At 37.8% G+C, this 25,424-nt stretch overlaps 1 protein-coding gene and 1 long non-coding RNA gene across 4 annotated transcripts in view; one reads left to right on the top strand and one right to left on the bottom strand.

The window, feature by feature from the left end:
- Window positions 1-25,424, bottom strand: part of Lrrtm4 (leucine rich repeat transmembrane neuronal 4) — a 792,914-nt gene that overhangs the window by 612,262 nt on the left and 155,228 nt on the right. The window lies entirely within an intron of this gene.
- On the top strand, window positions 1,867-11,932 carry LOC147003945 (uncharacterized). 2 transcript variants are annotated; one of them, XR_015047615.1, is made up of 5 exons: window positions 1,867-2,145; window positions 2,904-2,938; window positions 4,979-5,066; window positions 7,158-7,350; window positions 9,792-11,932. It is a non-coding gene; the product is annotated as an uncharacterized LOC147003945 (long non-coding RNA). The 2 variants fall into 2 exon arrangements; XR_015047616.1 differs by having other exon boundaries at window positions 7,207-7,350.

Raw genomic sequence — 25,424 nt, forward strand, 5'->3', positions numbered from 1 at the left:
GAAAATCAAAGGCAAAATAGGACCTAAGTTGAATGTTGTCCACCTTTTGTCTCCTTCTGGTTCAAAGGAAAAGAGAATTGTTAAAAGAGGAATTTGTGAGAATTTTTTGGGGGGTGCGGGGGGAAGAGAATAGACTAGCATGAGGAGACATGATATTTATAAAGAAATGTGTGTAAGGGTCAGACTTAAATTTAAATTGTAGACTTCAAGTTGCTATCACCTAAAAATGGCTTCTGTTGAGTGGAATTTCCAACATAGCCTGGAGCCTCTTGGAGAGAAACGCTTTGATTGGTCATAGATGACTAAAAGAAACCCTTTACCACCCAGTTTTCAGTGCTTTCTTTTTGTCTTCTATGTCCAAACAAAAGTGCATGGGAAGGAAGTAGGAGGACCAGAGTGGAAACACCTTTCACAGGTAAGAACACTGTCTTTAAGCAATGTGATTCCTAGAGCAAATAATCACAGCAGGCACTCAGAGGTTCAACCTTCCATCTGAGAAACAGATCAAAACATAATGGGAAATGGAATCTTTCAAAAGGGACCTGCAGTTGAATGCACTCTAACAAATCATTTGATTTTACAAATCCCATTAATAATTCTAACCACACAGTTTAGAAGCTTTTATCCTAGGGGCTTAGCCAAACTAAGTCAAGGAACAGCTCTATTAACAATGGGCAGGAGAATAGGGCTGTGTAGACTGGAGTCCCAAAGAGCATTCAAGCAGACTCACAGGTAAGAACAAATCCTCTTAGCAGTTGTTGGCTTTGATAATATTTAGGAAGCATAAATCTTCCTTTCTCAGTTAACTCTTTCCTGTACACTGGCAATTTCAATGTTGAGATTTAAAGAGCAGATTCCTAACAAAGTGGCTTCAGATAGAAAACACAGAATTCTGGATGCTAAAATTATCAAATCTATTTATATTAAAGCATGTCTTGGAAAATCTTTCCCTTTCACATCACTCTCTGTCTCTCTGTCTGTCTCTGTCTCTTCTCTCCTTTCCTCTTTCTTTCTCTGCCCTCTCTGTTTGCAGTACCCAATATACTAAGTATATTTGACATTTCTTTACATTTCTGTCCTTTTCCACAAAGCAAAGTTATAAAGTGCACATATATTAATTCTGCAATCTTAGAACTTTGAAGCAGAAGATAAGCAGATTATTTGTAAGATAAAGTTTTTAAGGCAGAGGATTGATCATCATTTTTCATCATTTGTGCTCCAATTGACTGGATTAGAGGAGTAAAACAATAGCAAATAAGGAAGGGGTGGGGAGAACAACAAAGCTTTGGGGAAATCTCACAAGAGACAATTTTCTATAACAAAACAAAGCCCCATAGCTGTCACAAACCTATAAATTCACTGATTTGATCTTATAATAGCAAATTACCAGAATAAATTCTCCTAGTCATTAATGATTTGTTTACATAAATCTGCTAAATGTATAAAGCAAATGGGAGTGTGGCCAACAGATGTGTATTTCTTTCACTCATTTAAAAATTTTATAGCACATGTTTTCTAATGTTCTACACAAAATATAAGCCCTAATGTACAGGACAATGATCCTTCCAGGGCTTCATTAGCTACGAATATTGCATAATGCTCCAGACAGACTGACTCTTAGTGTTAAAGCAAATAGATTAATGAAAATTCTTTGGGACAGGATAACATAGATGCTCAATTATTTGATCATGTTGTACCAGTCCTCCTCCTGGGGAAGAGAGATGGAATGGATTACATGCATGATGATTTACATAACAAAGCAGGTCTTCTAATTGAATGATCTCAATTTTTGTAAGAGAATTTCCCACAGGTCTCTGGTTTCTACAAGTCTTTCACAAGCAAAGGGCAGGCTAGCTAGTTTTTGAGGCTGTTTCTCTGGGGCAACACTTTGGCTGTTTGGCAGGGAGATTGCTACTTACTGAGGTTTGGAGGTTTTTCATCCCTACAGTAGTGGCTGTGTGTGAACAGCAAGCTGGACTACTTTGACTCCCCTCTGTAGCTGATGTTATGCAAGGGGAGTTCACTCAACCTGCTGTGTCTGGACCCTTCAATCTGCGTGTATCCTGACTGGAAAAAACAAACAGTTTATCTGAAGAAAAATCACTCTGTCTGAGGAAGAAATACCCTAGGAAAACTGGGACCACGGTAATGCATTTTGAGCAGAAAGCTATCACTTCTCAGCCTTTTGGCTAAGATCAAGGGGAGCAGAAGGCTAAGATTTAATGAGATGATGTCCTTGTGCTTTGTGTTCTGACTGGAAGTATCATTCACATGTTCTAAAACTTTCATTTCGTTTCCTTTCATGCTAGGCTTGATCATCCCATCATTTCAGGGATGAGAGTGTGTCATTTCCATGTTGCCGAAGTCACTTATAGATGTAGACTGTAAGGTACTGATGGGATGAGGTCTTTGTAAGATATGAAGTCTTTATGTGTCTGTAATATTAATTGTTTTGCCAGACAATGTGAAAGAGAATGGTGGTCAATGACGGAGGGGAGAAAGGATGGATCAGATTAGGTACCTCAATATTAGAAGAAGTAATATCTAGGGATAAAGTAAGGCTTGGTGCTGAAAGTCTACAGATACTTACATGTTATATGTGTAGAGGATGCAAGGAATATGTCAGGAATGAATTGGAGAAGATTGAGAATAGCACTGAAATGGACCATCAATATCATCTAGTCAGAGGAAGAAACATTTGGCCACTCTCCCCAGTCATACTGTGAAGTAAGTGGCTCACAGATATCATACAAGGCCAACATGCTGTTTCTCTCCATTATGTAAGACTGTGACATCCAGAATGAAGAAATGTTCAGTCACAGTTGCCTAGATTTGACATGAAATACATGAGTGTCTTTTAGTTCTTTATGTTTTATTGATACGGCTGTTTATTTTGCATGCAGAATTGGGCCAAGGGAGATTGAAGCACAGCTATGAGGTATGATCTTTCCTCCTACCTTGTAGCTCTCAAGGATGGAACTCAGGAAGTCTGGTTTGCCTGAGCCATCTCACTAGTTGAATTTAATTTTTTCACTTGTTGCCTATTTCCTTCATTTTAGCATAGTCACTAAACTGTTTTTAATCTAAGCAATTACTTCACAGTTCAGTACAATATAAAGCCATTTTGAAAATAATACATACTCTCTCCCACTTAGAAGAACTAACAAAGTTTCTATTCTGTCATAGTAAGATGCGATTATTTATATCATAGTTTCTCCCAAGGGAGATGCTCTAGCACATATTTTGGTTTGGGCCATTTCCTGAAACCTGTCTACATCAATGTTATCTATATCTGTTAATTCTCTCTCCACTTTCTCACCTCTCTTCCCTTTCTCCTTCTTGTTTCCTTCTCTTTCCTTTCATTCCTTCCTTCTTCACTCCCTCCTTTCTCTTCCTCCACTTCCCTTCTTTCCTCCCTTCCTTCATTTTCCTTCCTTCATTTTTCTTCCTTCCTTCCTTCCTTCCTTCCTTCCTTCCTTCCTTCCTTCCTTCCTTCATTTTCCTTCCTTCATTTTCCTTCCTTCCTTCTTCCTTCCTTCCTTCCTTCCTTCCTTCCTTCCTTCCTTCCTCCTATCCTCTGTTCTTTCCATTTCATGAGCATTCCAATTCATTCCAGTTGCTTTCTTTTTAGTGAATCAACAGAAAGCCCTGGTGGAGCACATTAGCAGGGTAGACAGACACTCAACCTGGGCACAAGAAACCTCTTTATATGTTCAGAGCCTACCAAGGAGGCTTGAGATATTACATATGAGAAAGACTCCCAGCTGGTAGCATATTATTACCTCCTGTAGAATCTAAAACTTGAGTTTAACATAAGATAGCATCTATTTACTGGTCTTTGAAACATCCCTGAAAATACCTCTGCCTTATTCCTGTTGACCCAAAGATAGCAGCAAATGGGGAAAGGGATGTTATATTGCAGTGCAATATGAATATTGCTTCCAACACTAGAACTGAGCAGTGGCTGGAATTAGAAAAGAAAGCAGAACATATGTGAATTTACTTGTGACATTATCATGAAGCCAATATCTTTCTATGGAGTGAAATATAATTTCACATAATTATAGGGTATCTTTTCATCATATTCCATCTTGTGGTTCTGGAGGTATGCATCACTAAAAGTTTCTTTAACTTTTCAAAGGCAGCAAAGAAGCAATTTGTGCCATCAACTATTCAAGTCTCTGACAAAATGTGTGTACATGAAAGCCTGGTGGAAACACCTGCATAGAATGACTTCTCCTCTTAACATCAGCAATCAGGATGCTCGTCACATACTAGGAAACCCACATTACAGCTATAAGACAAATGTCTTACATGTCTTAAATGTTTTGATCTATGTAAACATGTTCTATTTAATTTGACTTTCAAACTAGTGACATTTTTATTTTTATCATTAAAATTGAGTGGCCAAAGGACATTATCAGTACAACACTGAACATTTTAGAAAACAAAAGTTTTTTTTTTATTCAGAAGAAAATATTACAATCATTTTAATGAAGTGTATCTAAATTTGTTCATTTGTTAATTTTATAAATTCTGTGTTAGTTTTCAATTTTTTTGAAGGCTAAGAATGAATACAAGTCTTGTTAGAAAAATAGAAAGCTAACAAAATACAAAGAAGAACCAGAATGGCTGGAAGAGACTGGAAAGTGCTTGCCATCTTCAGATAGGCTGTTTCAATTTCTTACAACTTTGAGACAATGTACTGAAGCATATTGTTTATAGAGCATGACCCACTTAAAATTTGCAATCAGGACATGACAAATTCTTCATTAATGAATATTTAATTACTTAATTACTGATCAAAAGAGTGAAGCCAAGCAAAAAATATTCTTATGAAATCTACTGCTTGAAGGGGTCAAATGAAAGCTTTCTAATTGTACATTCTTTAACAGTTAAAGATTTAATTACCCATAGAAACAATGCAAATACATGTGTGCTTATATTTACATATATTTGCTATCATTTGCATAAACAGCCTTCGAAAGTTCACCATGAGAAGGCTGATGACTTTTGCCTCTGGAACATGAAGCATGTAGATGGGACCAGCATAATTGCAACACCAGGTGACATATCATTATGTATCAGAGAAAGCTCATAAGGCCCCACTCTTAGATGAAGAATTACAGACAATGTTTGCTGAGAGCCAGGGTCAATATTCTCCAGAGATGAGACTCTGATGGGTTACATTTAGCCATAAACATGTGTTCATAGAAATGACACTAAATGAGCTAGGATGTTTTATAGATCTGTAAGAATAATAATGAAAGGTGCAGGCATATATTTGAAAAAGAGTGGGAAGGACATTAAAACAGTTGGACATGGGTCAAGGAAAGGGAAAAATGATGTGAATACAGTACTCAAGAAGGAAATTCTCAAAATATTCATAGTTAAATTAATACTGAGAAGTTATACCTTAATTACTGGAAGTTATTTACATACTAAATCAGGAGTCTTCACCTACAGTCTACATGCATGGCTGCATGAATTAATATATGCAAAATATGAGTATCCACTGACAGAAGGATGGATCACGGGGACTTTGTGTATACACAATGTGATAATATTCAGCTGCCCCTTAAAAATGAAAGTACGTGGTACTAAGGTCAATGCGAAAACATCATGCTAAATAAAATAAGCCAAGCACAAAAAGACAAACAGCCCTATCTCACTCTGTGAGAAAAAGTTGAAGTTTCAAAGCAGAGAGTACAGTGTTTACCAGGACCTGGTGAGAGAGGGTCTGGAAAAGGTGTGAGTCATACGACACAAAGTAGGAGTAAGTTAAAGCAAATTCCTATACATTGTAATACCCATGAGTATTACATAGCGAGTAAAAAAACCCTTTTAAATTTTCTTCTCTCTCTCTCTCTCTCTCTCTCTCTCTCTCTGTACACCTTTGCATACATGCATGTGTTGATTTGTAAGGAGGACAGAAGGGAGCATCAGATCCCTTGAAATTGGTATTTTAAACTGTTGTGAAAGACTCGAGGTGGGCACTGGATCTGAATTTAGGTCCTCAAGATAAAACAGCAAATGTACTTAATGGTTAAGCCATCTTCTATCTCCAGTCAGATTAGGATTTTTTATGTGTTATCAAGCCAAATCAAACTAAATCAGACCAAACCAACCATACAAACAAGACAAACAAATAAAAAACAACACCAAACAAAAACAAAGTAAAGAAAGAAGTGAAGAATTTCACATTTTAAATATTAGATGTGCATTTCACTGGACACACTGTGGAGCACAACCACCAAGCCCACTTCTTTCCTATAGACACTGTTCGTCAATGATAGAAGAGTTCTACTGCTAAAAAAGTCAAAGAACCTAAGAGCTGTCTTTATTTTCATTCTGTTTTATTTTCTCTGCTTTAGCTTTTAAGTGGCATTTCATCTTAATTTGTTCTTGCCCCCAATGTATTATGAAATGAAAACTCTTGTCTTTCATTCAAGGAACTTAAAATATTCCCAAGAGTGTGTATTAAGGTTCAAAAAGACAGTGTTTCTCCTCCCAGGACATGAAGTCTACTGAGGAAACTTATGAGTGAAAAAGGCAGTTGGGGTGCTTGGTGACAACTGTTTGAACCTGCTAAAATTAAAACACTCCTAGGTTACTGAAGAGAAGGTATGAACGTCTGCTTAGTAACCCAGATTTCTCTAGGGGAGCATGTGGGGGAAGATGATGCTCTTTTCATGGAAAAGCATCCCCAGAGGGTGAAGCTTAACTATGGCAGGAGTATAATTTACCAGTGTTCTGGAGAAGGCAGATCTACAACACCAAGATCTTACATTTGGTTTCGACTTCATCCTGAGGAATGTGGAGAGCCATCTGCAAGATTTTAGCTGTTATTTTCAGGTTTGAGGTATAGAACCATGATTCTCCAAAAAAGCATTAGAGAGATTGAAAGAAGAGAAATAAAGCATAGTTTTTAATGTTCAATCAAACTAAATACTTCTCCTTTTTATCATTTTATTATAACTAACACACTCAAATTTTCTGTCAGCTTTAAAAAACATGCACTATTCTATCATTAGCTATAGATAGTCACTTCAATTGGCAGGAGCTCAGCAGAAATTTATACTTTTATCAAACTGAAAGCTAAGACCCACTGACCAATCTTCTCCATCCCACCCCGCAACCACATGGATTGTGTGAAGCAACATTCTACTCCCAACTTGCATATGATTTGATTTCTCTGAACTGAAGTTACAAGTTGCAGTAAAGGAAACACCAACCAATATCTACATGACAAGATACCAACATTTTAGAGAGAATGAAAGTGCTCTAATCGACCAGCCCAGAACACTTGAAAGACTTAAAGACATCTGGATAAAGCCAAATTTCAAATAAGTAAGGATGGTTTTATTTTATAAATTTATTCTTGGTTTTAGATAGAAAATGTTTATATCAACAAATTATTCACGATTCATCTTAAATACAAATTTTATGAACATATGTGTTTTATAAAAAAGGAAACTCTCCAGTAGGAAAGTTCTGCAGCCTTGATGCACCAAATCTAAACTTGATCACCTCACATCTACCTCTATTTGTCCATCTTTACCCCTCTGCCAACTCCTTCTTTCCAACCTTTAATCATTATTTCTCAAGTAATTTCAATTTCTAGTAACTGCTTGCATGATAAAATTGCATGATTCCTTGTTATGAACAATTTGCCTATTTTAAACACAGGAAACTATACATTAAAGCAACTTTAGAGATTTTTAAAGAGTAAAGCATAATATGGTTTTCCATACCTACTCAAACTGTTAAGAATAAGCTGGGTATAGTCCTTTATAGGTCATCTGTATCACCCTCTTTTAGCCTCAGAGAACATGGCTGGAGGGGGTTGAAAAGAGTACTATAGAAGCTAAAGAAAGGAATAGTGGATAATGATGCCTACTGGAAATGATCTAGCTGCTGCACTCAGGAACTCTGAATGGTCATGGTTACCAACACAAGATTTGCAAAAAAAGTTGAACCCATTGACATTCCATCAAGGGTGAGGAAGGGCTTCTGAGGCCACACCCCTTCCTCTAGTAGCCATTGATTTCCATTAGTTGTTTGGGTAGTAGAGCTCCTTTTTCTTCATGGTTATAGACGGTGCTACACTGCCCTTGGTTGAGTATATGGTTTCTAACCCACCATTGCAAACAATCATAATTAAACCTAGTGGGTTACACAAAAGAAACAAACAGAGGTGGGAAACTTGAGAAGAAAAGGTTTAGTGGGAGTCAGCAGAGAATAAGTATGAGTGACAGATGTTAATAATCAAGCTATATGATATCAATGTATGAAGTTCTCTGAGAATAAACGGACAGGAGGAAAGGGAACTGAATTTTCCAACTACAGAATACATTCAAACTAAAGAAATAGACTGTGCTCATTTTTATTCTGTGGGAAAGCCTCTGAATTCCAGGTAAGATTATATAAAGGAAAGTAAAACAACATCGCAGCATTAGTGACAATAAATCCCTGATTTCCTAGGTCAGCAGGTCTTTCTTGCCACCTAGTTGTTGGGCCTGTTTTCAAGCCCTGAGACAGAGTTATTAGAAGTCTTCCTAAGCACCACAGATATATGCTCATTCAACAGTTTCAACATTATATATTAATGCTACATCTGCTTTATAAATATGACTCAGAAAGGTTCATAAATTCACCAGAAATAAAAGCATCAAGCTCTGAGTTAGCCATGACATGATGGGCTTATCTAGCTTGGGGACAGGCCACCATACTGCTTGGAGAGGACCACTCTTCTGCTTCTCCTCCCCAAACTCTTTGATCAGCATGTAGAGATTTATACATTTAAACTCTATAGAAAATTGCCTTGGTGGCTTCCTTATTGAGTGTACCCTTTCTCTAGAATATTCTAGAACATGACTCAAGTTGGTCTTTGTATAATTAAACTATGTTTGCTGCCCGTCTAAGCACAGAGACTGACGGGGCTGGTTGGTTCATTTTATTTTTGAAATATCTATGCTTTGAGTCCACTGGATGAAAGCCTTGTTTCAAATTATTGAAAATACTGTGGTGCGTCCTCACACATGAACACTCATTTCAGCTCGCATCAGCATTTCTGTTTATATTTTTTTCCCCTTAAATGGTCCAGTTTTGCACATCAATTTTTGCCAGCTTTAAATAATTAGATATAAATGGATGTGATTCTGCGACATTAGCCAAGGAGTTAATTTTGCTCATTAGGAGTCATTTCATATGTTTCCTGTCTTGTAATTGATATTTGTACTGAAACATGAAAAGCTGGATCACATTTTGAATCATTGACAGGCTATCCCTACAGAGTGCTTCACTGGTGTGGTGCATTATTAAAAGCACCAAAGGATGCATTGTTTTCAAAATTAAATAGTATTTAAAGGAGGAGCTATCATGGAACAGACTCAACAGGCATGTGTGTTTACATACATGTATATATCAGTGCATATTTATGCCTTATTTTATTTCTGCATGATAGCAATCTTATAAACTGCTCAACTCAAGAGAGATTGTTTATGCTGCCCCAAAGCAGTCATCCTTTTCCTGGCTTGTATTCTAGCTATTTATGCATATTTTGTGTCTCTCATAAGGCCTTTTCAGGTAGCAACTGGGTTTAATTCATCTTCATATATCCCACAATGCTTAACACCGCTTTGCATACTGTGAGCACTTGTTAAATGCTGTTAAACGAATGACAGGAAAGGTAGAAGATTCCTTTTTTGAATACTTAGTCTGGAAATGTTTTTAATGTAAATGCAGTAAATAATCTTCATAAATGTTCTTATTGTTTTCTACCTTTACAGCTATGTTCGGGCTCTCTCCCTCACTCTCACATATCGTGCTACAAGAGTGCATGCACCTGTCAGAGTGCACATTGGTGTTGGAGGACAATGTTGGAGGACAATTGGCAGGACTTGCTTCCCTGCACCCCCGAATCCCACATGGATCCAGGATATTGATTTGGGTGTCAAACTTGGTGGCAAGGTCCTTAAGTTTTTAAGTTAATTTATCACCCTCCAGTTTCTTTTATTTCTAATGTATATATTTGATTTCCTAAATGTCATGTTATTATTTGAATTTATAACCTATTTTGAGCTACAAATGTAGGTTTAAAAATTATTTAAAATTGAGAGAGAAAATATATGAAGTTTATTGTTCTGACTTCTGGTTATAAGATTCTACATCTGGCTTTATCAGGATATATATATATATATATATATATATATATATATTTCACCCTAATAATCTAAAAATGAGAAGCCTAAAAGCTCATTATGTAGGGTTTTCTCCAAGACTGGCAGCACCCCAAACACCTCCAAACAGGCAGCTCAAACTTCTCTTGTCTTCAAAAAATTTCAAAGTACAAACCACATTCTGAATAGGGAAGACACCCATGTTTTGAAATCTTTAAAGGTCATCTCCTTAATTTAAGCGAAATGGGACCTAATTGAAGGCCAGCTTCTACATCCTGGAAAAGTGGCAGTTAGGTGACAATTAGATGAGAAAGAAGAGAAAGAAACCCATAAAGGAGAACACTGGAAAGCAGCGAGAAAATGCAGTCTTTCTGCTCAACCCCATTGCCTGCCCTATATTACAAAAACAAACTTGACCAAATATAACTGCATTTGTAGCTTGGAAGTATATAAAATTTTAATTTCATTTATTAGTGAAATATTATTGTTTTATTATTTATTGTATTATTGTTTATTTCAGAAAAGCAGGTTTAATCACTTGTGTATGCATAAAGCTTTTTTGGGTTTATCATAATAAAATAGGTTTACAAACAAACAAAAGAAAAGCCATAATAACAAACAAACAAACAAAAGCCTATTGCTTCAGGAGCAAGCAGCATGTTGCTACAAGTAAACTGAAGTCCTTTGTTCCTGCAGTGTAAGTGTGTTCTCTGGAGGCCCTCTTGATGCTATCCTCAGTGACAAAAAAGAGAAGGCAGGCAGGGCCATGCCTTGTGTCAGGACTCCAGAAGGGGAGGCTCTAATAACACAGAGAAGAATCAGTCCAGTTTCAAAGCATTCCTACTGGGACTGCCCATGGCAATCGTGACTCCGTATTCTAGGTCATTGACCTAACTAAATGAAGTTACATCAGTCACCTTGCCACATCCAGGACTCCAAAGGAAAGGCGTAGCAATAGAGTTGCTGACAGTGACAGGGACAATGGCACATTCTCATAATATTTGGGAATGGAAACAAACCCAGGGAGACCATCCTATTTTTCCACTAATAAATAAAACAAATAAGTCTGCATCTCCTCAACAGAAAAAGAAAAGGAAGAGAGCACAAAAAGTCATGCAATACAAAATATGCTCTACACACATAGTTATTTGTGGCAGTACTGACTCATTTAGACTTTTGAGGCCTTTGTTTGATAATTTAGTTGGTAAGGTGCATACTATGTAACCTGGGAGACTTGAGTTTAACCCTTTAGCATCCATATAACAAATCTGGTGTAGCTGAATGCACTGATGACCTCTTTTCTGGAGAGGTAGAGACACATAGATCCTTGGGATTTGATGGCTAGCTACGTTAGTAGAATTGATGAGCTACAGATACAGTCAGAGAACTGTCTCAAAAAATAAGGTGAAGAGAAAATGGGGATATTTGAAGGGGAAATTGTAGGCATAATGGTTTTGTACATTGTATAAAGTTTACCCTTGGCTTGCTCAAATACTGGTTTCTCTGTGCTTATACCTTGTTTTAATCCTAACATGGCATTGTATCATTTATACCAAGAATATACTGTCTCAATTTTGTGTAGTATTGTAATGCTTATACCAAGAATCTCCTGCCTCAAATTTGTGTAAACAATCCATATTTTCTGCATTGTCAATAAATTCTGATCACCCAGTGTTTAAGCAAAATAGAGAATAAGGTGGAACATCCTCCTGCAAGAGAAAGGAAACAAGGAAAGAGGGAGGAAGGAAAATATTGAGAGAGGGAGGGAGGGAGGGAGAGAAGGAGGAAGCCAGGGAGAGAGGGAAAGACAGAGAGGGAGAGAGGGCAAGAGAAATAGGGAGGGAGGGAAGGAGGGAGGAAGGGAGGGAGAGAGGAGAGAGGGAGAAAGGGAGAGGGAGGGAAGAAAGAAGAGAGGGAAGGAGGAAGAGGTGGGGAGGGAGAGAGGGAGATTCAGAACAGAGTGGAAGATGGAAGAACTGGAGAATTGAGGAAGGGGTCAGGAGAGAGATCATGGAAACACCCGAAACCCAAAGACCTAGATTGTCTTAGTTAGGGTTTTGCTGTTGTGAACAAACACCATGACCAAGGCAATTCTTATAAAACCAGCATTTAATTGGGGCTGGCTTACAGGTTCAGAGGTTCAGTTCATTATCATAATGGTGGGAACATGGCAGCATCCAGGCAGGCATGGTGCAGGAGGAGCTAAGGTTTCTACATCTTCATCTGAAGGCTGCTAGCAGAATACTTGCTTCCTGGCAGCCAGGACTAGGGTATGAAAGCCCACTCCCACAGTGACACACCTACTCCAAGGTAACACCTCCAAGTAGAGCCACTCCCTGGTACAAGCATATACAAACCAGCACCCAGGTCAATAATAATATGAATGTATGGTGGGATGGGACTGGGAGGTAGCCAAATTAACCAAGAAGGTTAAGGTAGATCATTTAACTGCTTAGGTATTGAGGTAATGTTTTAAACAAGACTTGGTTTCTCTATATACTTACTGGGGACTAGCCTAAGGTAAAGAAATACAGCTGCTCACTTAATTCACTGCTTAATTTAGAGTAAAGATATTTCGTCTATAGGAAATAAATAACTTTATATTTTCTTATATTCAGCCACAAAAGTCTTTCAAAGAATAAAAATGAAAAAGTAAGGTGAAGATAAATTGAAGAAGACACCTGGCCTCCTCACATGAACACCTGCACAAACACATGCATGCATATCAGGGGCACACCCACCCATGCACTTGCTACTGTTTTATTTATGTATTTAAATGTCGTAGCATTTTCTTTAATTCTTACTGTATGTGGAAATGATAAATAGCTAGGTATAATCAATATGGATATCCCATATTTGGATATCCCATAGTTTGGGGGGCCACAAACTACAGTTATTTCAAAAAACAAAGGTACCCCAAGCCTTGTTTCAAAAAGTATTTTGTAAGAAAATTAAAATCCCAGTGTAAAATATTTTCTGCTGAATTTATTATTGTCAAGCATGCACTGTTTCTATGTTTTCTTGGAGTAGCTAAATTATCAATTATTGAATCAGAATAGATCCAGAAACCTGAACTCAATCCTACGGAGATAAAATGTATGGTGATTTTCTCACTCTGAAAGAAGACCACAGTTTCTAGATTGTTGATGAAAGTGACCACTAAGTACTAAGACATGTGTTCATTGTCTTGCACCTGCAAATAGCAGGTTATCAGCAGCATGGAGAAAAAGTGTGGAGCACAGATTGAAGGAAAGGCCATCCGGACACTGCCCCAACTGGGCATCCATCTCATATACAGTTACCAAACACAGACATTATTGTGGATCCCAACAAGTGCATGCTGACAGGAGTCTGATGTACATGTCTCTTAAGGGGCTCTGCCAGAGCCTGACAAATACAAAGACAGATGCTCACAGCCAATCATTGGACTGAACACTGGGTCCTCAATGGTGGAGTTAGAGAAAGGACTGAAGGAACTGAAGGGGTTTACAGCCCTATAGGAAGAACAACAATATCAACCAACCAGATCCCCCAGAGCTCCTAGGGACTAAACCACCAACCAAAGAGCACACATGGAGGGACCCATGGCTCCAGCTGTATATGTAGTGGAGCTGTATATGGTCTTGTCAGGCATCAATGGGAGAAGAAGCCTTTGGTCCTGTGAAGGCTCAATGCCCCAGGGTAGAGGAATGTGAGGATGGGGAGGAAGGAGTGGGTGGGTGAGTGGGGGAACTGCCTCATAATAGCAGGAGCATAGGGGGTGTTGGGGGGTAGGAAATGGGATGACATTTGAAATGTAAATAAAGAAAAATATCCAATAAAAAAGGAAAATTACCTACATGTAAGTGTTGAGTTATTTAAAAAGCTTCCTCATTATCTTTGATTTCTATCAGAGAACAGCATGACTCTCAAGTTCCTTGATGCTGTTTCACCAGGGCTATTGAGAAAAACTGAGCACTGTGTCAGTATTATCTTTTGTAAAATGGGCGTATTTATACTTAGTACATTTATTCTGAACATTATGTAATATAAGTTAGAATTGTTGCAGTTTTATCTATTATTATTTTATGCTGAAATTATCTCTTCACGTGGACATACAAAATACCTATGCTTATTCTTTTCTAAATTTGAATATACTCCCACATAAAAGCCAGTTATAGTAGCAAGCCTCTTTAACCCCTGCTATAAGGGGATGCAGATGGTGGATCTTCATTGCTTCCTTGCTACCTCTCCTCTCTGAATTGAACCATTCCAGGTTCAGGGTGAGATCCCGTCTCAAGGCATCAAGTGGTGAATAAGAAAGACACTCTACAGCTATCTGTAACCTCCACAGGTACATGTGCACACACAACCCCTTGTGCACACAGGAAAAAGATGGATACATGCAGAAAACACATACACAAGATAGAAAAAGAAAGTCTCTACATATATTTTATTATTAAAGGATAACTTTATATTTATCTTTATCAATATCTGTTCTATCTTCACTTGAGTACCTAATATTCACATTTACCTGCATTTACAACCTCAAGTCATATAATTTCTGAGATAATGTGATTAGTGCAAAATTACATATATGACAGTAGCCTCAGAAAATGGTGCTTCCTATATCAATCCTACTCATCAGTCCATGTAAGCACATGTTCTGGTGTTCATAGAAATATCAGGCTGTTCATTTCCCAGCATGCACATCTCTTCTTAGACAATGCCTCATTGTTCTTCATGGAGTTCACTGACTCGCTATTCATCTCCCTGAATGCACACAGAGGTTCGTGAAATATCTAGGAAATTATTCTAAATACAGTTCCATAATACATGGAATATCTAGGAAATTATTCTAAATACTGTACTATATTACAAGGTCACCACCATGTCTTTATGTCATCTACAGGACCCTATGGTTAGCTATGGCTAGGAGAGAATCACAGTTGTGGCTGCGCACTTTCCTTTTCAGCTGGCCCTAGGGCAAAGACTCAACAGGGGCTTTCAAAGCAAAGATCTTTGCCTACACCATCATGTATGAGCCTCTGAATCTATTGTGTTCAAGTGCTACAAATCAAAAGTTAAATAATAAACATAAACCACAATGTAATAAATATATATGTTTGTGTGTGTGTGTTTACTCTTTTCTCCCTTTATATGGGTTTCAGGTATCAAACTCAGGTAACCAGGCAAGCTCCATTTACCCAATGAATCATATTGCCATCCTCTTAGTTTAAGCATTTTATTTTATTTTATTTTATTAGATATTTTCTTTATTTACATTTCAAATGCTATCCCGAAAGTTCCCTATACCTTCCCCCAGTCCCTGCTCCCCTACCCACCTACTCCCACTTCTTGGCCCTGGCGTTCCCCTGTACTGGGGCATATAAAGTTTGCAAGACCAAGGGGCCTCACTTCCCAACGGAGCTAACCCAATCACAAAAGAAGTCACTTGATATGCACTCACTGATAAGTAGATATTAGCCCGGAAACTTAGAATACCCAAGATACAATTTGCAAAACATAAGAAAATCAAGAAGAATGAAGACCAAAGTGTGGATACTTCATTCCTCCTTAGAAAAGGGAACAAAACACCCATGGAAGGAGTTACAAAGTTTGGAGCTAAAATGAAAGGATGGACCTTCTAGAGACTACCCTACCCAGGGACCCATTCCTTAATCAGCCACCAAATCTGGACACTATTGCATATGACAGCAAGATTTTGCTGAAAGGACCCTGATATAGCTGTGTCAAGTGAGGCTATGCCAGTGCCTGGCAAATACAGAAGTGGATGCTCATAGGATGGAACATAGGGCCCCCAATGGAGGAGCTAGAGATAGTATCCAAGGAGCTGAAGGGGTCTGCAACCCTATAGGTAGAACAACAATATGAACTAACCAGTACCCCCAGAGCACATGTCTCTAGCTGTATATGTAGCAGAAGATGGCCTAGTTTAAACATTTTGAAAGTTGTTTTGAATAAATCACACAGTGGGCAAATCCACAAAATAGACATTCCCGTGTAAGAAGGAACAAATCCAAACACTCCAAAAAGATAACAAGGGGTTTTGTTTTGTTTTGTTTTGTTCATTAATGTAAGCAATATACAGCAGATAATGAGAATATAAGAAAATAAATAAATAAAGTGCCAGAGATTTATGTTTCAATGACATCTCTGAGGAGGGAGGCCATTGATTAGTAACATCAGGTAACCTGCAAGACAGCTGTTTATGTAAACAACAGACACTAGTAAAGTGATTAGGTGTTATTGTTGCTACAAGAGGGTTGAGCCACAAGGTCAACTGGAATCAATGTCTGAATACAAGCTTCTTAGAGACGGCTGTTTATACATGGGAGCTGGAGAAGGCCTGCCAGCTGATTTTGATGCTCTGCTTTATATACAGGTAGAGCATGTGTAACAAGCACCTTTGAACTATGGATTTAAGCATCACCAAATACAGTGATTCATGAATGGTCTCTTACTCACTTATTTGCTCATTCATTCAGCAAATGTTTACAGAGGGTAGACAGTGTGCAATTTATGCTGGAGTCAATAGTAATTATAATAATACATGCAATTTACAATTCTGTATCACCCTCCTTTACTGTACATTGTAGTCTGTTATTAGAACAAGTATGTAACACTATAACTATAGTATTTCCATCTGTTTAGTTAATGTTTCATAGGTGGAGGCTTAACATACATCTGATAATGTGACATAAATGTGATCATAGGCCTGAGCTCCTCTGTCTCCATATCTAATGTCCATGCTGTATTTCTTAGTCCTTCCTCATTAAAATGTATTAAATGATGTAGCTTGTAAAGAGGCACAGAAGGGAAAACCTGTAAGATGGATTCCTCTTAACTAAGCTCAGACATTCGCAGACTATGAATCAAGGGAAAGATAAGAAAGTGTATTTTCAAGCAACTCAATGGTTAATAATATAATGGATTGTGATGATCACCTGATCTAATTGTTTGTCATCTCAAAAATGATGCATCAACATAAGCCTGTAGACTATTATTGTGATGTTCTCATGGAACACACACACACACACACACACACACAAGAAAGTTGTACTTGACAGAAAGTCTGTGGTGCTCATTCCAGAAAATTTAGGGCTATGCGGGACATTGGTCCAATGGTGATTTGTTTCCTGGATCTATAATTTTCTGAAACTGTCTCCAGTACACTACCAATTTACATTATCCATGTAGAAATTCATAAATATTAATCCCATGCTTTATTTCTAATATTGTACAGAAGTAAAAAATACTATGAATAGTTTTCTCCCACATGCTGCACAGCATACAGAATGAGCCTTTTATATTAGTATGGTTTTAGGTTAAATATTGTTGCATAATGTGGCTTTCTATGCATCTTAACTACTGAAACATGCTATTCAAGGATACTGTGATAGGAATTGTTATCATTAAAGTTGCCAGGTGGCCCTACAGCTTCACTAAGGTGAGTCAAACTTCGAGTCATATATACATTCTAAAAGGCATTTCATTGACTCCAAAGCTTCACACCAGAATCAGGAAGGAAGCAGTTCCCTACAGATGAATCATTTAAGGATTCAGACGTTATTCTATTAAGCAGTCATCATTTTGATCCAGGAGCATTGCACATTTGATGCTATCCTGTTTTCAACTCCTAACCCTCCCCCCTTTTTAGTATCCTCCATCTTTAGTGTGCATTATCAAGTCTGATATTAGAAACTATACAACACTATAACTGTAACATTTCCATCTTCTGGAATTTATGTACCTAAATTTCTATCTGCATAAATCCCCCTATACAAATACTTTAACCAAAGAGAATCATTTCTTCTAACTGAATCACAATGACAACTATCATTGTCCTCCCTCATCCAGGTATTACTCATGTTGTTAAAGCTGCTCGCAGAGCCAAAAATATTTCTACACCAGAACCTTTTAATCAATACCCTTGGCACTTCCCAGCCTCAATAAAATACAAAAGTAATTTGGCTTTGGACATTGTGATTGCTGTTCATGGCTGTCAAGTTGACTACATAGGGAAGGAACTAAAACTCAAATAATTGAGACCACCTGTGAGGGATTTTTTGTTGGTGGTGTTTTTGTTGTTGTTGTTTGTTTTTTGTTTTTTTTCCACAATTAAGTCATTTGAAGTGTGAATACCCACTTCTAATCTGGATCTTTGCAGTGGAAATATACATCTTTCATTCAGATCTCTTGAGGTAGGACAATCTACTTTTAACTTGGCCACACTTTCGGTTGTTAACCAATATTAAAGGCATAGAAGGGAGCAAGCTCTCTCCTTTTGCTACTTCCACTTGTTCTTACTAACAAGTCCATTTCTTCATTCACATGAGAATCAACTTCCTAGGGATTCTAGCATATCCTGAAGACCAGTTAAGATGTCCAATTGCATTGACTGTACAAGTACTAAATTCTTGGACTTTACACTCATAGGCAGATATTGTTAGGTTAGCTGAACCATAGCCTGTAAGTCATTCTAATAAATTTCTTTTCAATAAATAAAGAGGGATTGATTTTCTAAATTCTGCTACTCCAGAGACCTCTAATACATGCATGTATCTCTTTGCCCATGATGTGTGTGTGTGTGTGTGTGTGCATTTGTGTGCAAGTTGGTTTAGGCATACAGTTGTATGCATGGATGTGGAGACCAGAAGTCAATCTCTGGTTTCCTTGACACATATATCATTTGATAGAATGGGTACCACATATATGAAGCTATATCTGAATCCCAGGCCTCTGCATTTCAAATATATCTTCCTTAACAGACTCTTTCAAGAGATTATTCTCTAAACATCTTGCAATCATGCTGTCTTTGAATGGATCCCTTAGCAATGCTTTCATGAAGCAGCTGTCCTCCATTTATTTTCCCTTAAGCCAACTCAACATGTGGTATGGACAGAGAGAGGGACCATCCTTCCCATCTCAATGCCACAAAAAAAAAAAACCAAACAAACAAAAACCATAACACAACGCAACAAAACAAAAAGACAAACAATGATAAAAAAAACCCAACACCCGATTTAATCTAATAAGTCTGTGCACTTGTTTGCCTGATAGGATGTTTACTATTTGTTTTCTGGGTTAAATAAAACTCTAAAAAAAAAAACCCTAAGAAAATAACATTTCTGGAGGGGCCTTGTGTAAGTCAGCAATCTGAATGAGGGAAAGCTCTTCTCTGAATATGGGTGGCTGCAGCCAACAGGCTTGGAGACATCAGAACTGAGAAGCTACCAGTCTATTCACATATCTAGCCTATAGACGTTTACCTGGGGACTAGTCATCCTCTGATCATGTAATCTGAGAGTCTGATAGAATAAAAATTAAGTAGTGCACTCATATGCATGCACATACAAAGAAAAAATCTATATGATATCTATAAAAAAGGTTTTTATGAATCACTGCCATCTCTTTTCTTTTCTTTTTTTTTTTTTGCGGGAGGGGGGGTGGTGGGTGTTTCTAGACAAGGTTTCTCTGTATAGCCCTGGCTATTCTGGAACTCACTTTGTAGACCAGGCTGGCCTCGAACTCAGAAATCCACCTGCCTCTGCCTCCTGAGTGCTGGGATCAAAGGCGTGCGCCACCACGCCCGGCAGCCATCTCTTTTTCTGTGTTAGCTATTCTGCTCTGTCCAGACCCTCCACCTGTCAATAAGAAGAAATTCCTTCTACAAAAACAAAAATTCAATTTTTATTATCTTTATTCTCTTTTTACAGTCCAGTCATTATGTCCCTTCACCCGTTCTGCCCTCCAACTCTTCTTCATTTCATTCCTCTTCCCCATCTCCAAGAGGATGTCCCCACACCCCACACACCCTATATCTCGCCAGACCTCCCCATTCCCTGGCACCTCAAGTCTCTCAAGGATTAGATGCCTCTTCTCTCATTGAGGCCAAACTAAGCAGTCCTCTGCTGAGTATGTGTCAGGGGCCTGGGACCAGCTAGTGTATGCTGCCTGTTTGGTGGTTCAGTGTCTGGGAGATGTAAATAAGCCATATCCCCCATTTATCATCATTCACCTAGTTGTTCCTCTTGGCTGGGTGACCCACACCAGAATGTAAATATACCATATTTCCACTCTTTACCAATAGATGCATATGGAGTCACCTTCTTCCCAATTTTTTTATTAGTAAAGCACTCAGAATAATCTGTACACTGTCCCCAGTAATTTTCTTTCATTTGTTCTTGAATGTCACTCTACATTTCACAAGGTAGAGCCACAGCTGCACATAATCCTTCAGTGTTACAGCTATGGCTAAGTTTGCATGTTCTCCTTAACACTGACTGACTTCCTGTGTGTCCCATCCTTCTTTCAAAATGAATTCTGTACATTGAGATTGCTACTGTATATTTTTTGCTTTGTTTTTATCTCCCATGTACAGAGACTGTCCCTCTTTTTCCACAGTTCATGTTTTTTTTTTCTCTCTCTCTCTCTGTTGCCTACAGCTGAGTAATTGGATCCACAATTTGCTCTAATGACTACTGCTGAGTAATTGGCCCTACAATTCACTCAGCATCCAAGATGGAAAGACTCAGAACTGTCTTTGGCTTCATTTTTCTTTCATCCCACAAAGCGTGAGTGTGGGTCATTCATACACACACACACACACACACACACACACACACACACACACACACACACTTTGTCTGAGCTGAATCTCAGAGCATTTACCTGGATAACTAAAGGAGAAAATTCCCCTCCACATTTTTACTTTCATTATTTTTTGCAACTTTATTCTCAGGACAACATGGGGTAACTAGATAGGGACAGATGGCACCATTTCAGTAGTGAAAGTCATTTGCTTATGAAAATACAGTCTATGAAGTGTCTATTATCTTATACTTCATATAAATGCCCCAGTTCAACAGTCTCCATCTCTCTTCTTCTCTTCTGTTGATACAGTATCTTCCTCCCTGCTCCTAGAACATACTAAATATATTTCTGCCTTGAAAGTTTTCATTTGCCGGGCGTGGTGGTGCACGCCTTTAATCCCAGCACTCGGGAGGCAGAGGCAGGTGGATTTCTGAGTTCCAGGCCAGCCTGGTCTACAAAGTGAGTTCCAGGACAAAAACAGAAAGTTTTCATTTTCTTTCTTGCTTCTTGAAATTAGTCATCCAGGTTCCTGGGCAATATATGTCTGTTGCAAGAAATATTCAATAATGACATTATGTCAATGTTTAAATGGTTGAAAAGATAAATTGAAGGTTACTGTTTCTAGGTATGTAGCAGTTATACAAAATTAAAATCTGATTCTTTATAAGCAGAGTTTTCTTTGCTAAAGTGTGTTTTTATGGCTCTTGGCAGTTCATGTGGTTAGATGTCTGGTTTCAAAAGGAAAGATATGGTTCTCAAGATGAATATTTATTATTTTGACATTCATAGGAAATGTTGAATTGTTATATATTGTAGGTTAGTATGTGGAGATGACTCTTGAAACCAAAATACCTGGAAACTTTTTCACACTGCAAATGTGCTAATTAATATGCTGACCAGGAGAGAACCTGAGGCAAGACCAACAGTCAGCATTCAATATGACCTCAGGAGGATGTATCATAGAATTCTAGAACCACCATCCCTGGGCATGTGAATGTTATCTTAATGTGGGTACCGACCAGGTTGGTAACTTTAAACACTAGCTAGCTAGTTTTAAGTATTTATGAAACGGTATGATTCATCTCATCTATAGCTAGACTGAGAATTTAGGAATTTGAGATCCAATAATGTGCAAAGAAAGTACTTAGTATGAAAAATCTCTGGGGGAGGATTCTATTATTTTGTGTCTGTGCTTGAAATAGTTATTAGCTTTAGAATGTTTATTACTTTCAGTATCCTTCCCTCCCTGTGGTATGTTATACGCTTACCCTGATATGTTTCATCAAATTTCTTTATTGGTTAATAATTTACTGTAAATTGTTAACTTTCAAATTAGAGGGGGTCTACCATATGATGTTTGGGACTTGATGCATCTTTGACTTTACAATCCTAGAAACTACCATGATATGTGAAGCACTGTAAATTGAGTTCTGAACATTACCTGGGTTACTGATTGGTGGAAGTAACTTGTGTTGGTAGGCAGCTCTGAGTCACTGTGACAATCTTGGGGATAAGCAGTAGACATGAATCTACCCTGTCACAAAGCTACAAAGTTCAAAGGTCTGGATGACTTGCAGTAATTTCTATTTATGAAGACAATCATCATAGACAGGACCAAAAGAACCTGATCTGAATAATTCTTCATTAAGACTTTCTTCCCAGGTGTTTTAAGGTTATAACATATTTATAGTTGAAACTAATCAGCACCTGCACACTTCCACCTCAACACACACACACACACACACACACACACACACACACACACACACACACACATGATCATGTCTCCTCCCGATCTTTGATAAGACTGGCTGACTCAGAGTTTCCCAGCATCCACCTATCCTCACCTTCTAAATCTTGAGATTATAGGTGCATGTGACCGCACGGGCAGTTATATAACTGCCAGAGCAAATGACTTTTAATGACCCTAGTAAGGATGTCTCACGGAAGATCTTATAAAATTGGGTTGAGCTTAAGCTGGTTCTGCCTTGAGTCCAGTTCTTGTTCCATAGTAGCTCTATGGCTTACACATTGTATTTAGCTGCCATCATGTTGAAAACTAATTCAGTAGAGTCAAACATTGACTCTACTCTGCAATGGTCATCGCTAAATATAACCAACTGCAGGCTTAAGATTTTGTATAAAAGGCTATTATTTCTACTCATCCCCATTTCAATGAGGAGATACAAATATTAAGAAAGAAAATTCAGTGGGCATTTTCTTTTTTAATCGGCGAGAAAACAAAGATTTTCGTAACATTTTTTGTCATTTTAAGAACTGGTCTGTAGTTGCAGAGGACACGATGTGCTTCATTGTCATTATTTGGAGGATCTGGTTTTGTATTCGACATGATGAGTCCATTGAAACAATAAGTTGTCTTTCCTAAAGAGAAAGGATGCTGCCATTCCTATTTTGGTCTGTTGTTTTGTATGGAGAAAGGCACCTAAAACAGTTCCCATTATGCCACAACTTCAGCCTGACATTCTGCTTTGTGATTCAGCAAGCCAGTCTCCTTTACAATATGGTCACAGAACTAATTTGTAGAAACGAAAAGGAAATTTAAAACTGTTGTAATTGTGTGAAGGAGGGAAAAAAAAATCACACTCCTTTACCAATTCTGGTCTCTAATTTTCCCATCATTTCAACTGGCTGATACTTAATATCAGCAGAATTGTATGCAATTTGGTGCACCTGTAATTCACATGGTAATTTTGAAATCTATTAAATTCTAACAAGTATTAGACCTTCTCTGTTGGATATTTTGTATTCCACTTCAGAAAATGACAAATTTTAATCTTTTATGAGCCAAACCAAAACACTTGTCTTTCCCTAAGACATCTTAAGGAAAGGTATCTTCAGAAGAGATGCTGGGACTACCCAGTAGCTGGATGTACCACTTGTCTGTCATAATTTGATTGTGATGTCTCAGTGCCTCTGCTTAATGAAGTAGCACGTGGACTCAGGAGAGGTAAGGTTTTCTTTCAATTCCTAAATTTCTATGTAAAAAAAATTAGTAGAGCCATGGTTAGACTCAGTTAATTCAACCCATTATGCAATCAGCATATCTCACAGGAGAGGCGGGAAGCTAATTAAAACGGCCACAGGGAACTTGTAAATAGACATCAGCAGCATGCAGTAAAAGTAAAAAGTGAAAAAAATATACCATTTAGTGAAGCAACAGGAATTACTGGGCATCTGGCATTTGATGTTTCCGTTTTTAATGAACCCTCCTCAGTCTATGTTCTAGACCATTGAATTTCCACATGATTGGTAAATGTGATAATGTCACTTTTAAAGGTAGATTTATAAACTTATTAAGCACTATGCAATCAGCTTTACTAAATAGCAGGTGTAGGCTATGATTTAAATTACTCTTAAAATGTAATTTTTTAATTCTAATATTAAAAAAAAAAATCTCAGCTTCTGCAGATGTTTGAGTTGAAAGCTTCCACTTATCAGTCTCACTCCAATTGCAGCCAAATTAATACTATTTACTATGATTTATGGGTAATAGGCTAATTTTGACTGGAGGCCCTTGGGGAAATTATATAAAGCCCAATAGTACTGTTAAACTCTTAGCCTATCCAAATAACAGTGGAGTGGAGGAAGCCTCCCAAACACAGCAAAAACATGTGTTCAGTGTGACATGGCCTCCTTCCTGTCTCCTGAACTAAAATGCTGGTATTTGTTCTGTGCAATATGCATACTCTTTAATGGATTTTATTTGTTTATTTTAATCTTTAGTGAGAGCATGGAATAAGCTGTGTTTCTTCTCGTTTACACCATTCCTCTTTTTTTTCTAGTTTTCAAATGTCACCTAGCTAAGACTATTCATGTTCAATATTCAAACCTAACAGATACCCTTCAGGATTTTCTTCTAATTATCCAAGATGTTTGCCACTGTAATAGATTATAAATTGATCAAAGTGGAAGTTGGGGGCTGATAATCAACACTTTTATGATGTTGAGCTATCTCAATTCTACTTATGGCCTATTTGTGGTGTATCCATCAAAGAGTGGGTTTCTCTCTACATTTCCCAGTTAGTAAGGTCAACCTATCTTTGCTTTTATGACTTCTATTCCTCTGATACATTTTTGTTTGTTCAAATATCTAGCAATCCACTACCTTAAAGGTCTTTGAACAATCTCAAAATTGTGAGTTCCATTCTGGAACATAATTTATTTGGATCAAACATACTGCCATTTTCCCCTTCCAGATAACCGGTCCCCTAGCACTTTTCCATCTAAATTCATGTCCTACTTTCCTCGGGGTTATAAGCCCGAGTATACTTGGTGCTTCTGTATTTCATGGATGTTGGAATACCTTTCATGTCCTCTATTCCCAGAATCCATCAACTGCCAATAGTTCTTCAGCTAGAAGTGAGATTTTTATGGGCACCTTCCCAATTCATGCTGAAATTTCAGCTGTATTGACTTTGTGAAGATATTATGCATGCACTCACAACTGTTGAGTTCAACTGTCATGTCCTGTAAATCCTGCTTCACTGTAGATGTCCACTACCTTGACTTTTATAATCCCTCTTCTCCCTCTTCCTCAGTAGTCCCTGAGACTAGGGGAAGAAAGTGTGGTATAGGTGTCCCATTTAGAACTGAGCAATCCACAGTCTTGGAACATGTTTCTTTATA

This window comes from Mus caroli, unplaced genomic scaffold, assembly GCF_978045245.1.
Source record: "Mus caroli unplaced genomic scaffold, Mus_caroli_1 scaffold_7, whole genome shotgun sequence".
NCBI classification, from domain to species: domain Eukaryota; kingdom Metazoa; phylum Chordata; class Mammalia; order Rodentia; family Muridae; genus Mus; species Mus caroli.